Consider the following 6,575-nt stretch of genomic DNA (forward strand, 5'->3'; position numbering starts at 1 on the left):
AACCCCTTGCATTCCTTTTACTGTACCTCCATTCATATTAAATTTCTTCCAGATTGCTATCCACCCTCTCCTAACTAATATTTCATAGTGCCATTGCGAAGTTTTCCTCCTGTTACACCTTTCAAACCTACCTACTTTCAATTTCCTTTCCAGCGCTGAATGACCTCATAGGTACCAGTGCTTGGTCTTTAGCCTAAACTCTGTATTCCATTCCATTCCAGACCAATTTCCCTAACAAAGTGCTTATGCAAATTGTTAGAGAAAATGGTTAATATACAACTCGTGTGGCAATTAGAAATAAAAATCATTGGCTACCCAGTTTGGATCATGAAACACTACATTCACTAGCCTATCTGGAAGATAACATCCATAGAGGATTTGAGTGCATACAAACCACAATGACTATTTTCTTTGATATACAGAAAGCTTATGATACTATGTTAAGATATTTGATATTAAAAACACTACAAAAAAATTATATACATGGTCACTTAACAATTTTCATTGCAAATTTTGACAGACCAAGCCTTTCAAGTATGAATTGATGATACTTAGTCAAACTCTCTCACTTGGAATTTGAGTTCCTTAGGGAAGTATTCTAAGTGCCACTCTCTTCGCACTAATAAATTATATCAGTAGTCAACTACCGGTTGAATTAAAAGATATTAATTGGACAATTTTGCTAGACTTTATACTACACAAGGTCAGACACAAGACATGCAGAATGTATCATCTATAATGCTTATATTAAAAATAGACACAGGGTTCATCAGTAGGGTTCCAACTCTACAGAAAAAAGAGAACAGTGTTGTTCTAAGTGTAAAATGGGAGAAAAAGAATCATCATATACCTGTAAGTCAGAACAAAGTTCTTAGGCATTATCTTGGACACATCTAAATTGAAAGGCACATACTGCCTATATAACCAAATGCAAAAATGTATTAAATTTAATGAGACAATTATCTCACAAATTTGGGGAGCTGACAAACCAACTTTGACATTTCTGTACAAGGTAACTATGACGACGATCCTAGAGTATGGATGTCGGATACACAGTTCGGTCTCAGATGGCCCAGAAGGACAATGGGTAACGTTGGTTGGACAAGAATGGGTACCCCCATCTCCACCTGGGTACGACCCTTATTTAGTCAGTAAATGGCAGGTCCAGCACATGTGAAGAAGGATACTCCATATATGCAAGGCTATGGCTCGTATACCTAGTAATTAAGTGCTGTAGAAGCCCTTCAAATATATATTCTAAAGAATTATTAGTCACTTAACAAATTCTATGGAGATGGTAAAAATGTGAAAAATGTTGGATTCCTGCCCATGTACATTAAAAGAAATTAAACCAAAAAAGCAGCAATAGCTGCAACTAATATGTCAAGATCAAATATAGCTACTACTGTTAGGGATTATGCAGTCTCCAAAAACCCATTATAATATATAATAAATAAATGGCAGAACATGGAACAGTGCATCTTACAGTAAAAATGAAAACAGACTAGTTCTGTGTTGGAATACTGAATTCATCATATCAATAGGAATGAGACAAGAGTAATTTTGACTTTTCTTAGAATTGGTCACTCATGTTTTGCACCACATCATCCACTCCATTTTATGTGCTTAGTGCAAAGTAACACTAACAGTTAACCATTTTTGCATGAATGTCCAACACCTAATCAACATTCAACATTGAGTTGTGGAAATGAATAATTCCAAGAAATTTTGACAATCTCCATCATTTTCAATTAGAAAAGCTGTAATCTAATAAGTCTAACCTTTATTATTAGGGACAAATCTTTTAGACTAACCATGTGAGAGCTAAATAAATTAATGTAGTGGGCTGGGTGAATTACTTAATACACCCTGTAATATAATAATAATTTTAAAACTTGAAAAGCATTTTGGAAGAGGAGAAAAAATCTGATTTCAATAAATTTTGTGAACATAGTACAGTACTTTAATTATCAAAAATTTACCTGGAAAATTAGTGAAAATATAATGCTGACTTTCCTCAAAGAAGTAGTCTTTATTTACATACCTCATTTCTGCTTATATTTGCAAATGGATGTTGCTCTTTAGTGCAATTAAAGTTTTCAGAACCATTTTTTTCCATTTTCTACCTTTCCCATATTCATATGATGATAATTCTGTACTCTGTATGTGTGTCTTTTTATCACTGTAGCTGTTGCTTACTTCATGGAATTATTTTTTATTTTATTAAATCATATGTTGAATATCTTAATGTGTTAGTTATTACATCTTCCGATATGTAGTTTTAAAATTTTAAAGTTTTTTTAATTCTGCTTAAAGTGTTACATCTACCTAGCTATTGTAGGGGAACACATGCTAAATTCCTTACTACATTTGCATCTTTTATTTGTTATGCACAAACTTACCCTAAATCTAAACCATTTTGTATAAGGGGTTGGGATCAGTATGCTTTATTCCAGTAGTTTTTTTTTAAATATCTCTTTTAATTCCAACTAAAATGTTCATTATGTTCCACACACTTTTTTCACCAGAGTTATATAGTTTATGAATGTGAAAGGAAAATTAATTGAGATTTAATTAAAATTTCAAAGAAATATAAGTTAATATAGAATTGTATACCCAGTTCCTCAACTTAAGTACCATTTAATTAATATTGGGTAATGGAGAAATTATTCTAACTCAAATCATAAGTCAGGGGATAAATGTACAGTTCTTTGGAGTTGTATTTACTGTAAATATTGACAAATGAAAGCACAAGGATTGTAGCAGTTTTTGTCACAATAACTAGGATACTTAGTTGGCCAAATTTCTAAGCAGTCTTCTACCCCACCTTCATCATCTGGCTGGCCTGGACGCCACCCACTGCTTACAGGAGTCCCAGACAGCCATGTAAAGTTGCCCTCTTGTTTTAGATCAGATGCTCCCAACCAGTAATGAAAGGGTCCATTTCCTAAGAATGAATTAAAAACAATGAAGGAACATTTATTAGTTATTATTTGGGATGAATCTTACCTACTGTTAAAGTTAGCTTATATCTCTGCGCTGATAGGTGAGTTGGCATTCAAACAAAAGATTGAGTGGCTGCCTCGCTGACTGTCTAGTTCACCTGTTCTTCACCAGATGTGTTTCAAATGTTTTAGCTTTTGTCAGAATTCTCATTGTTGCCACTGTGCTTTGGCACATGTTGGTATTTTTCATGGCAGTTTACTGCTATCACGGTACTGTACATTTATTTTTCCTAGGATGCCTCCACTGGAATGAAGGCTAAGAACGTCAGGTTCTGTAGGAATGTTTACTGTGTTAGCAAGATGTTGATTAGTTAGGAGATACACACTGTTTACGCTGGCTGCAATGTTTAAAGTGTGATCTTGAGAATAGATGTGAGAAAGTAGGGATTTTCAAAGGACTTTCTGCTTAAGTTTGTTAGTATAGGAAGAGAAGGGAAGCAGATAAATTGTGAAAGAAATTAGTTAGGCCAGGTTATCAACTGTCATTTCTCCCCCTTCTCCAGGTCCTTTGTCTGTGGTTATCCATACTCAATCTAGGCTTTTCCTTTGCTAATGCTTTAATTAGTACTGAGGCCTCCTCTTTAGCTCCACCTTCTGCTCACCTTTTCGTTCAAGAAAAGCATATTGAGAATTTAGAACAGGATGTAAACCTTATTTTGGTCAGTGCAAGGTTTGTCTGAATTGGTAAAGTGTCAGCACCCTTGCTCGTCAGTAGCCCAAGCCTAGGACTGCCTTGCAACAGTTGGATTCTGAGGAAGAAGCCTACTGCCAGAGAACCAGGTCGGTTCTCGGGGTAGTGAGGTTCTGTTCCCTCCATCACCTGCCTCTCCATTTTTCTCTTTCATTGTCTCATATAATGCGTTAGCCGAAAGATCTTTTTGATAAACGTTAATCTTCGCTACGTATGCGACTTCTGCCATCATTGGCCACCTATAGGACTAATTATATAGGTATAGACAGTTTTATTAAAAATAATGTGCCTATAGCAAGTTTTACTTGTTTTGATGTTATGTCGACTCAGTTGATTGTTTAACCAATCTCTCATCTTTTGCTCATTCTAAATCCTTGTGTGCTTGCATATTCCTCTTCTCCGTTGAAATGCTCTTGTTCAGTCTTTGCATGCTTTTTCTTCCGCTATCGGCAAAACTCTTACTTCTGCCTTGATTAATGTTTCTCTTTCCAAATCTACCATGGTTACAGTATCTTCTGTTGTTTCCAAGCTAGTTATTATTCTAGCTACATAGCTTTTAAAGGATGCGTCGTATGGGAATCCTCTCAAGTATGTTGACTCGCTTTTGGACGAGGCAGGAGAGTCGTCGTAACTCCTCTTCCCCCCGCCTCGCAACATTTCCCATTTTCTTTTGATGCCTCATTTTCTTTCACTTAGCTGACTCATGTGGACTCGGCTAAGTCGCTTCAGACTATCTCCCTTTCATCAAGTCATGGATGCAAAGCAGCACTCGGCTGTCGCCTCCTGTCACTAGGTGTCACTTCCTGTCACCAGTGCTCTCCTTCTGTTGCCCTCTGGTGGAAGAAGAGTTTGAACTGGAGGCTCTTTGGTTTGATTGGCGTTTGCTGGAGCGTTGGACTTCGCTGTATCCTCATTTAGTTGAGAAAAGAGGCCACACAGAGAATAGATCTTGCTTTTCTTCGAGTATTTTGGCACCCTTTGAGTATTTGGAGAAGAGAACTCAAGCTTTCTCCTTCAATTAGAGCGTGTTTTTGTACTCAGGCACACAAAACTCTCTTTAGGTCTGCCAGAGCTTGTCTTTTGGTTTTTATGAAGTCACGGAGTCCACCTCTTGGGACACAGCCGCTTAATCGGCATTTAAACTGTCTTCAGTAGAAGGTTCAGTTTCTTTTCTCTTTCCTGTGAAGATGAACTCGAGACTGACAAGTGCTTTGGACATGCTGAATGGAGTCTCAGTGTAGATTGTTGAAGTTTTTATCTTTTATTGAGCTGTTGCTCAGTATATTGCCTCTTCTCTGCATCAGCTTAGAGAGGTTGAGGTGCCAGCCTAGTGTGATTTTGGCACCAGCCTGGGAGTTTGTGAAGCCAGCTTTAAGGCTTTTTGGCACCAGCTGGAGTTTAGTGAGGAAGAGTGTTAGCTTTTAACTCGTTTCTGATGCTGCTCAGTTTGGATGAAGTGAGAACACTTGTGCTTCTATATGCTTACGCTGCACAGGTTAAGGCGATAAGGGAGGATACATTAGTACAAGTCTTGTTTTATACCTTTTGGGAATAAGTTCACCCCTCAGGTTCTGGTAGATGGCCAGTTGCAAGCCTTCTGGCATGCTTGGAAGACTTAGGAGTAGAACCTTACGTGGTGGAGGCAGTGAAGGAGAGTTATGGTTCCTTTTTGGTTACCCTCCACTGGTTTAATCTCCAATTGCTGTTGCTTTGTCTTCTCCAGCAGAAGTCTCATTCTTTAGTAGAAGGTTGTAAAATAGAGAGAATGAAATGGACCAGGTGGTAATTCACTGGGATTTTACCTCTGAATTTCCTAGCTCAATAAGCAACTGGAGACTGGCAGTCATTGTTTGACACATTGAGACTGAATAACCTGAAGTGTCTGTCCCCATACTTTTTTTTTTCCAGCATGGTTTTTGTGACTTTCCAAAAGAATGATCAGATGTTTTGGTGGATGTGCAGAAGACATTTTTCTCATACCAGTACATCCTCAGTCACACAAGTTCCCTCGAGGTCTATTTACAGAGGAGGTATTGCTGTTCAAGGCACTTTGAGTTTGTTTACAGCTCCTCTGTAAGTGTTCACAGGGAATTTGTTGCCCATAGGTGGATGGTGTTGATTTTTAGGAGCAAGAAATCTTTTCTACTGAATCACTGGTTCAAGTTGGCCAGTATTCCAAAGGCCAAGGACCTGTTGCTTCACCTGGCCCAGTATCTGTGCATTATGATTTTCAGTCGACTTCCCTAAATCCTCCTCATTCTCATCTAGTGATGTGGGGATGATACTAGAAATATGCAGGCTTGTCTGTCAGAAGATGAATAGACACTTGCTTCTTGAAGAATTTAAGTCCTGAAGGAAGCTTCCTAAGTGGTAAGAACTTTCATTGTTAGGAAACATGGCCTCACTGGGGATTTTATCAGAATAATCAGGCTCAATTACAGTACAGTCTCAGCATAAGAGATTATGACTTACAGCTAATGTTTATTAAATTTGTGAGTAATCCAGGACCATCATTGTCGCCAGGTTCTGTAGGAGAGACTCTGTAACAAAGAGTTTACTATTTTTATTCTTAAACCTATGTCCAGGTTTTGTTTTTCCTGCTGTCATGCAGCATGAAACAAAGAATGTTAACTAGTGTCGTTACACTTTCATACAACATAAAATGGTCAACCACTACACCTGGTAAAATTTAGGAAAGGCCATCAAAGATGCCTAGTAGGTTTATCCCTGGTCAGAAACAAAGTCATAGTAGAAAGTTTGTTTCTTTGAGTGAAATGAACAACATGATATTGGTGTGATAATTCATTCTGCGGAAGGACAGTGTTTTTGGCGATTGGGGATTCAGAAAGGACAAAACTACCTACAGAGTGGCCATTACA

This window comes from Macrobrachium rosenbergii, chromosome 41 (assembly GCF_040412425.1).
Source record: "Macrobrachium rosenbergii isolate ZJJX-2024 chromosome 41, ASM4041242v1, whole genome shotgun sequence".
In the NCBI taxonomy this organism is placed as follows: domain Eukaryota; kingdom Metazoa; phylum Arthropoda; class Malacostraca; order Decapoda; family Palaemonidae; genus Macrobrachium; species Macrobrachium rosenbergii.